Source organism: Bufo bufo, chromosome 2 (assembly GCF_905171765.1).
Source record: "Bufo bufo chromosome 2, aBufBuf1.1, whole genome shotgun sequence".
Lineage (NCBI taxonomy): Eukaryota > Metazoa > Chordata > Amphibia > Anura > Bufonidae > Bufo > Bufo bufo.
Genome location: NC_053390.1, coordinates 581,907,622 through 581,917,706, shown reverse-complemented (window position 1 = coordinate 581,917,706; position 10,085 = coordinate 581,907,622). Strand labels below are relative to the sequence as shown.

The following is a 10,085-nucleotide window of genomic DNA, read 5'->3' as shown; positions in this document are numbered from 1 at the left end:
TATATATTTTTTGCGGGGCTAAGGAACGGAGCTCGGATGCGGACCAAAACAACGGTCGTGTGCATGAGGCCGAAGAGTGAGTCACTCCTATATTTTGCCTCCAAATGGAATCATCCATTGATTTCCTCCTCACGGAGGCCAAGTTGGTTAGGCGTGACATGTTTTGCATGAATCCATGTTGGTTTTCATTTATTAATTTATTTACTGCTATATACTTTTACAGCTCATTTTTTTTAAGATACCTTCAAATATTTTACATATCACAGATATCATACCTGCCAGATGGTAGTTGCACGGTTCCATGTTGTTACGTTTCTTCAATATTGGTACATCAGCCATCATTCAGTCCCGTGGCACTGACTCTGTCACAAGACAGTTTAAGAAGATAAGATGCAATGGTCTATCAATAACTGAGCACAATTCCCTCAGTACCCATGGATGAATGCCATTTGGTCCAGGGGCTTTATCAATATGCAGATCTTGATATAGGTCATGTGGCAGATGTGATATATCTGAGTTTAGCAAAAATCATTTAATACAGTACTGCACAAGAGTCTTGTAAAGCTGCAAGGACTTAGGGATTCTACCCTTTAAAAGAAATTTGTCACCAATTTTATGCTGCTCTTTCTGAGGGACCGTGAGCCAAACAATGGGTCACTTACAAGAATTGATCCAGTATTTAGCAGTTCCAGTCTTCTCAATACAATGCATGAACTTGAGTCCTAATAATCATGAGCTAGTACATAGCTATCACTGGTGCCTTGCGGTGTTGGGGTCCTAGGATGAAATCCGACCACAGACAACATCTTCAAGTAGTTTATATTTTCCTCCTGTGCTTGTGTGGGTTTCCTCCCACACTCCAAAGAGATACTGATATAGAACTTAGATCGTGAGCTCCATTAGGATAGCAATGATGTCTGTCAAGTGATGCAGAATATGTCAGTGATATATAAAGTAAAATATACAAAATAAATGAGCTTCCTGTTATCTCCACCCCACTGCCATTGATTGCTATAGGAAGAGCAATGTCAATCAGCAATGGGTTGAGAATTGTGCAGTGTACTGAGCAGCCTCACTGCTCAATACTGATCTTAGTAAAATGACAGTCAATTCAGGTAAGTGACTCACCGTTTTTACCATGACTTCTATTGAAGTCATGGTGTGTCTATTGAGCAGCATCCCTTCAACTTTTCCTGGCTATTTTTGGATTTTTTGACATATTTTTATTTTATATTTTAAATCAAGCCAGGTAGGAAAATCCCAGAGGAAGTTGTTCAGTGGACACTTTTCCCATACTTGGCTATTTTTAAAACCATGTTTTATCTGAAATGCTTCACTGCTTCAAAGTAAAATATAGTCCTTTGTAATAAGAGATCTGTGGCAGAAAAGGGAAAGACGCACCATTTTGTGTTGTGCCTAAGTAGGTACAACACTCGTGGTGGGTCAGTGCTGCCGGTATCGCTCAATCCTCGTAAGTGGAGTGGCCAGTTCTCCAGAGGAGTAGTGTGAGATTCAGTGGGGGGTGTGTACTGGAGCAGTGCACAAATGTGACACCTCTTGGCGCAAACATGACCTCGATGGATGTATATAGAAACTTTTTTATTTGCTAATATGTGGTTATATTCTACTTTCCTTCTTTTTAAACTCAGAAATCAGCAAGGTAATGATCGTGTAATATGCGAATATTACGCGATCAATACAGGCGTGTGTTAAAAACGAATATCTAGCACTATAGAATATAGTGCTATATATTCGTTTTTAGAATATTCATACATTTTTTCCACTCAAAGTCATGATTCATGATTTCAGATGAAAAAAATGACGACTATTCTAAAAAAGTAATATATAGCACTATATTCAATATAGTGCTATATAGTCGTATTTTAGAATAGTCGTAATTTTTTTCCATCTAAAGTGAACACTGAACATTGTTCACTTCAGATGGAAAAAAATGACGAATATTCTAAAAAAAAACAATATATAGCACTATATTGAATATAGTGCTATATATTAGTTTTTTTAGCATATTCGTCTCGTCATGATGACCGTACAAAGTGGAATTTGATCCGAATTTCAGGGAAAATTTGATTTGCCACGAAGCCGAATTTCCTCGTGCTTTGTGGTAACAAATTGATTTTCCCTGAATGGTGTTAAAAATTAAAATAAAAAATCACACTTACTTCATCCATTTGAGTGAGAAGAACCGGCCGCCGCATCTTGATTAAAGATCGGCTTGAAATCCCATGACGTCATCATGGGCGGTGCAAGATATCACCCTAGATCTTCAATTAAGATGGCAGCAGCCGGCTCTTCTCGATCGAATGGATGAGGGTATGATTTTTATTTTTTATTTTTTTTATTTAACACTGTGTTATTGCTGTCATATGCTGCTCCCGGTCATTGCACTCACTATTTACAAAGAAATATGCTTCGTGACGAAGTTATTTCTTCATAAGGCAAATTTTTTTAAAGCAGCCAATTTTAATTTCTCAATACTTCGCTCAACACTATTGATGACCTATCCTGACGATGAGTCATCAATATGAATGGCAGGACAACCCCTTTAACCACTAGTCCTGTGCAGTATGCTGAATTATTTTCTTCTGATATGATTTCCCAGATTCCATTTTTAAATGGTGAGCAAGCACCTTCTAGCTACTTTCTGTCATGAATTGAAAGAGGTCCTCCTCGACTATTTAGTTATCTTACCGATATACAGGGTGGGCCATTTATATGGATACACCTTAATAAAATGGGAATGGTTGGTGATATTAACTTCCTGTTTGTGGCACATTAGTATATGTGAGGGGGTAAAATTTTCAAGATGGGTGGTGACCATGGCGGCCATTTTGAAGTCGGCCATTTTGAATCCAACTTTTGTTTTTTCAATAGGAAGAGGGTCATGTGACACATCAAACTTATTGGGAATTTCACAAGAAAAACAATGGTGTACTTGTTTTTAACGTAACTTTATTCTTTCATGAGTTATTTACAAGTTTCTCTTTGTTTACAGCCATTGACATGTCGCCAAGGTTAACACTTGAGGAGCAGATAGAAATTGTGTTGATGTCTGGTGAACGCAGTAAACGGGTCATTGCAACAGATTTCAATGCAAGACACCCTACGAGACCACCCATCTCCCATGCTACAGTTAGCAAACTGCTTGCTAAGTTTCGTGAAACTGGTTCAGTGTTGGATTTGCCAAAATGTGTACGCATGAAATCTGTCTCTAATCAAGAAACATCAGTGGCTGTCCTAGCTTCATTCAGCAAGAGCCCACAGCGTAGCACTCGCTGCATGTCACTGGAGAGTGGCATTAGTCGAACATCCCTTCGGCGGATATTAGCTACTCGCAAATGGCACCCTTACAAACTCCAGCTACTGCAGCATCTCAACGAGGATGACTCAGATCGGTGCACTGAATTTGCAGAATGGGCAAAACAAAAATTGGAACAGGACCCTCAGTTTACTCAGAAGATTTTGTTCAGTGATGAGGCAAACTTTTATGTGAATGGTGAAGTTAACAAACAAAACCACCGCTATTGCTCTGACACTAACCCACATTGGATAGATCCCTCCAAGACTGTTAAATTATGGTATGGTGTGGTATATGGGGTACAAAGATAGTGGGGCCATTCTTCATCAATGGAAACCTCAAGGCCACTGGATATGTGAAATTGCTACATGATGATGTGTTTCCCTCTTTATGCACTGAAGCTGGCACGCTCCCTGAGTTTTTCCAGCAAGATGGTGCACCACCACATTATGGGTGTCAGGTCAGAGCATTCCTAGATGAACAGTTTCCTGGAAAGTGGATTGGTCGTCGTGGGCCAGTTGAAAGGCCCCCAAGGTCTCCCGATCTGACCCCCTTTGACTTTTATCTTTGGGGTCATCTGAAGGCAATTGTCTATGCTGTGAAGATACGAGATGTGCAGCACCTGAAACTACGGATACTGGAAGCCTGTGCTAGCATTTCTCCTGCGGTGTTGCTATCAGTGTGTGAAGAGTGGGAGAAGAGGGTTGCATTGACAATCCAACACAATGGGCAGAACATTGAACACATTTTATAAGTGGTCAGAAACTTGTAAATAACTCATGAAAGAATAAAGTTACAAAAAACCAAGCACACCATTGTTTTTCTTGTGAAATTCCCAATAAGTTTGATGTGTCACATGACCCTCTTCCTATTGAAAAAACAAAAGTTGGATTCAAAATGGCCGACTTCAAAATGGCCGCCATGGTCACCCCCCATCTTGAAAAGTTTCCCCCCTCACATATACTAATGTGCCACAAACAGGAAGTTAATATCACCAACCATTCCCATTTTATTAAGGTGTATCCATATAAATGGCCCACCCTGTAGACAGTTATATGTCAGTGATAACTGTGGTGAAGGAAGAAATAAGATAGAGGCAAAATAGAAGTAGAAAGCATGTTTTTATTAGACTAGTTTGAGACCTAAAAGTGCAACGACATCATAGCTGACCCCACACGGTTCTAGTCTGGAAATTTCTATGTATGTACTAAAGACAATATACATGGGCATGAGGACAGAGCCAAAATCAGAAATGGAGCTCAAATCTATTTCCTCTGTTTCAAGCAAAGAGCTTCACAATTACGCTTTTTCTATTGTATTGGAAAATTAGATCTTTCTCTGCTGGAAAAATCACACCATACAGTCAGGTCCATAAATATTGGGACATCAACACAATTGTAAAATGTTTGGCTCTATACACCACCACAATGGATTTGAAATGAAACGAACAAGATGTGCTTTAACTGCAGACCGTCAGCTTTAATTTGAGGGTAGTAATAGGAAAATGAGCGAGCACTCATATACTTGGCAACCAAATTGACATGTGCAGAAAATATTTATTAAATCCCCATAAAATACAAGTAATAAAATTTATAAGAACAATGTAGGAATAATATACAACATTACAATCACATATATTGTGGTAGATATGATCGATACTATATTCGATAAAAATATATTCAATAGAAATATTCGATAAATTGAATGGTAGAAAATTCAATGTTGAAATATTCGATAGAATATTCGATACCACTCAATAGTGTCGATAAATTCAATAATATATATCACACCAAAAAACTTCAAGTATATGCTGTTATTTGGGAAAGAGGGGGTATTATCTTCTAGAGCTCTATCCCAATTTGGGAAACTGAATGTCACTGAAAATGTTGTAGGTGTATTCACTGGGAGTGCAATATGTTCATAAGTGTCCACAGGAATCCTGATAATGTGAAAAGTCTCTTATAGCATATCCTTTTAAGGTCGATATGAGCTTTGAATCGAAGAAAACTTTAAATCGATATTTGGCTTACCGTCTAGCGTCTGCTGTCTCCCTATTGCTTCAATGGAGCTTTAAATATTTGCCGGCTTATTCAGTCGCTCCATACAGCAAGCTGGTTTAAATTTCGCGGGAGTTCCAAAGATCGCGGGAGTTGCCACTCTGTTCCGCAATTTCCTTCGGTGCAGCTTTCGACGATAAAAATAGTTAATCCTTTACTGTAGAAATTTTCTTCTGTATGGCCATACAGTATTATCGGAGGCTTTTCAATGCAGGTACATCACTTGTTTCACCATACGCGTTTAGGGTAGATTCACTCTCCCTTCCTCAGTGGTCGTTGAGTCAACGGAACAAGGAATTCCCAACCAGTCTCCCAAGCTGGTACTTGCCAAGCCTTAAGCTTCTTATCTTCTGCGATCTGACGAGTGCAGGTACATTTAGCTTAGAATAACCGTTGACATTTACATCCAAATCAGGTGAACGGTGTAGGAATTACAACAGTTTGCATATGTGCCTCCCACTTGTTAAGGAGCCAAAAGTAATGGGACAATTGGCTTCTCAGCTGTTCCATGGCCAGGTGTGTGTTATTCCCTCATTAGCCCAATTACAATGAGCAGAAAAAAAGGTCCAGAGTTCATTTCAAGTGTGCTATTTGCTTTTGGAATTTGTTGCTGTCAACTCTCAAGATGAGATCCAAAGAGCTGTCACTATCAGTGAAGCAAGTCATCATTAGGCTGAAAAAACAAAACAAAGCCATCAGAGAGATAGCAAAAACATTAGGCGTGGCCAAAACACTTGTTTGGAACATTCTTAAAAAGAAGGAATGCACCAATGAGCTCAGCAACACCAAAAGACCCAGAAGACCACGGAAAACAACTGTGGTGGATGACCGAAGAATTATTTCCCCGGGGAAGAAAACGCCCTTCACAACAGTTGGCCAGATTGAGAACACTCTCCAGGAGGTAGGTGTATGTGTGTCAAAGTCAACAATCAAGAGAAGACTTCACCAGGGTGAATACAGAGGGTTCACCACAAGATGTAAACCATTTGTGAGCCTCAAAAACAGGAAGGCCAGATTAGAGTTTGCCAAACGACATCTAAAAAAGCCTTCACAGTTCTGGAACAACATCCTATGGACAGATGAGACCAAGATCAACTTGTACCAGAGACATGGGAAGAGAAGAGTATGGAGATGGAAAGGAACTGCTCATGATTCTAAGCATACCACCTCTTCAGTGAAGCATGGTGGTGGCAGTGTCATTGCGTGGGCATGTATGGCTGCCAATGGAACTGGTTCTCTTGTATTCATTAATGATGTGACTGCTGACAAAAGCAGCAGGATGAATTCTGAAGTGTTTCGGGCAATATTATCTGCTCATATTCAGCCAAATGCTTCAGAACTCATTGGACGGCACTTCACAGTGCAGATGGACAATGACCCAAAGCATACTGCAAAAGCAACCAATGAGTTTTTTTAAGGGCAAGAAGTGGAATGTTATGCAATGGCCAAGTCAATCACCTGACCTGAATCTAATTGAGCATGCATTTCACTTTCTGAAGACAAAACTGAAGGGAAAATGCCCCAAGAACAAGCAGGAACTGAAGACAGTTGCAGTAGAGGCCTGGCAGAGCATCACCAGGGATGAAACCCAGCGTCTGGTGATGTCTATGCGTTCCATACTTCAGGCTGTAATTGACTGCAAAGGATTTAAAACCAAGTATGAAAAAGTAAAAGTTTGATTTATGATTATTATTCTGTCCCATTACTTTTGGTTCCTAACAAGTGGGAGGCACATATGCAAACTGTTGTAATTCCTACACCGTTCACCTGACTTGGATGTAAATAGCCTCAAATTAATGCTGACAGTCCGGAGTTGAAGCACATCTTGTTTGTTTTATTTCAAATCCATTGTGGTGGTGTATAGAGCCAAAAATTGTATAATTGTGTCGACGTCCCAATATTTATGGACCTGGCTGTATGTCCTAATATCAAAAACTGTTTGTCATGCTTATTAATTATAACTTGTTCACTTGGCAATATATAGCCCTTTATAGAACATTGCAAGCTTTCGCTAATATATTCATTGCTGTCACTCAGAACTAAGTATACCAAACAATTAATGTGTTTGCTCAGGCGGAACAAAGGAGGATTGGCATTCAGAAATGATCCATCATGTTTGATCTTTCCATAACTGGAATGAAAGCAAAGCATGAGACTCAAACAGCTGTGGAGGTTTATGAGAGTGCGACCTCACAGCAGTGACTCATTGACATTTCAAACATTCAATTCATAAAGAGAAGCTACATACAGTACATTATTCGCCTCAACTGCATGATGCTTTTAGTTAAACACACTTGTTAGGATTACAAATGGACCCCCCTTTGGGCAAGTTTTTTTCTCCTGGTAGCATTTTTATCGTTTAACATAATTTCTGAGCTTAATACTAAGATTAAATCACCATATTTTAGGAACTTCTGAATTAATCTCACTGGAGTTATCCATAAAAAAAATCAGTTTTCACATAAGGACTTATTCTGGCAAGACAGTTCCGATTCATCCGTGCACTGGGCAATGAACTACACACAGATGGCGTATGGTCTGTTTTTTTCTCCCAGACTCATTCACTAAACTTGGTGACTCTTGAGGGAAAATTGAAGCTAAATGGTGCATGCTACAATTTCCCCCACATAGACCGATGGTCCGTAGGGTAAAATTGAGAATTTGAATTATACCATTGAATATAATAGGTCAGTCTGGGTGTTGTCCGTTTTTCACTTTCAAAGCAGGTACATTGTTTGTCTGGTTGAACCCTGAATCTATCTATCTATCTATCTATCTATCTATCTATCTATCTATCTATCTATCTATCTATCTATCTATCTATCTATCTATCTGTTATCTAAATCATTGTATCTTTTTGTATGTGTCATGCAATGCACTGTGGCTATAGCTACAATTGTAGATTTTTGTCTATTTTTCCATTTTTATCAATTTTTTCATCTGTTTCATCCATTTTTATGGATGAGGCCTTATTCATACTTGATGAGGTCCATGAGAAGACGGCCAGGGATTCACCCGTGTAGTTGTCTGTGAAGGGTCTGTGTGTCCCTATTTTGCCCTCCATGTGTCATCATTATTACATGTACACTGCTAGGCTGAAAAGGAGATTTCTAGAGCATCTCCTAGCAATAATCAGTAATGCAACCAGTGTTATGTCAGTGGTTTTAAAGACCCAGAGACTTCAATAAGTGTATTTGGTCTGCATTATGGATCAAAATAGTGCATTTCTTCATGATTTGAACATACACATACACATTATAATCAATGGAAAGTGTGCTGTCTGTGGAGAATGAGAACAGCACATTTCATTGGAGTTTTTTTTTTTTTTTTTAAGTTAAAAGGGGTTGTCCCACGAAAAATATTGTACAGTTTTCAAACAAGCACCTGGTTGCATGTAGTTAAAAATTTAGCATAGTCACTGAGTTAGTTAATAAAATATAACTGTATAACTCAACCTGCTGTTTGTTTCTTTTGTTTTTTTAGTTCTTTGTCCTGCTCACTGAGAAGGCCGCACATGTTCAGTTTCATCCTTCTGCCTCCTGAGCTGTGATGGGAGAGCATGGACATGCCCCCCTGAGCTGCAGCAGAATGGACACGCCCCCCTGAGATGTCAGCTTGATATAAATCTAGCATAGCAATGAATGGCGGGATCTCTGGATCCATGTGAGATACAGGCAGGGGTGTATCTATCACTAGGCAAACAAGGCATTTGCCTAGGGCGGCACTTGCCAGTGCAAATTACACTCCAGTGACTGCTCGCTCCTCTGCCTTCAGCATCCTCCTCCTCTCCATCTCTCTGGACCAGTTCCCGCCCCTCCCTCTCTCTCCTCCAATCAGGGGCAGCATTACATGTGGGAGCAGTCACATGAGTCATGTAAATTTTACACCGCGATGAACGTTTCCTGTTCTGCTGATTGTCATTTCATAAATCGTCCACTAGGGGCCACTCTCCAACCTCTACATTTGGGAGAGCGAGTGATCACATGACCGTGACGTCATCAAAGCTGCTTTCGCTTTGTTATCCCTCTAGCCATGTGATTGATCACATGATCGTGATGTCATGCCAGGTCCTTGTTCCTTCAAGTGGAAGGTCCTCTAGCTTTTATTATTATGTAGCATCTCCTGGGTGACTGTTGGACCTAACTACACAGGAGGAGGCAACCTCACCCTGCTGCTGCCGGACATGTGACTCCTCCCCCCTCCTAGAAGACGCTCAGGTAACGCACAGCTGTCAGTGAAGGGATGTGTACTGTTATTGAATGACAATCCCCAGTATGTCACACTCTGTCAAGCAGTTACTTACATAGCAATTCCTGCACAGTGTTATTACAGATGTAACCGCTGTGGAAGGTCTTATTGGACCGAACCGTCCGGTTTGATATATTTCGTGAAAATATATTTTCAGAATCATACACAGCTGGATCGTTCTTTGGATGTTTATTTTTCACATTTTATTGCATTGAACGTATTGGACTGACGTGAATATTTAAATTATATAGAAAGTGCCCAGATGAAGAACCTCCAGATCTGCCCCCATTCGATAACCCACCATTCAGTGTAGGACTAGGACCGTCCTGACCTCTTTTCCATTTACCGCTGTCCTCATGGCCCCAGCTGAGAGATATTCCAGAATAATCTGGCTTTACCCCTTGTCTAAGATAGAGATCGGATCCTCTACTCCAAACTCAAAAACTGACACAGTATTACGCTCC

At 40.0% G+C, this 10,085-nt stretch overlaps 1 pseudogene; it reads right to left on the bottom strand.

Moving 5' to 3' along the window:
- Nucleotides 1-5,652: 5,652 nt before the first annotated feature.
- Nucleotides 5,653-5,771, bottom strand: LOC120992763 (annotated as a pseudogene).
- Between the last annotated feature and the right edge of the window lie 4,314 nt (nt 5,772-10,085).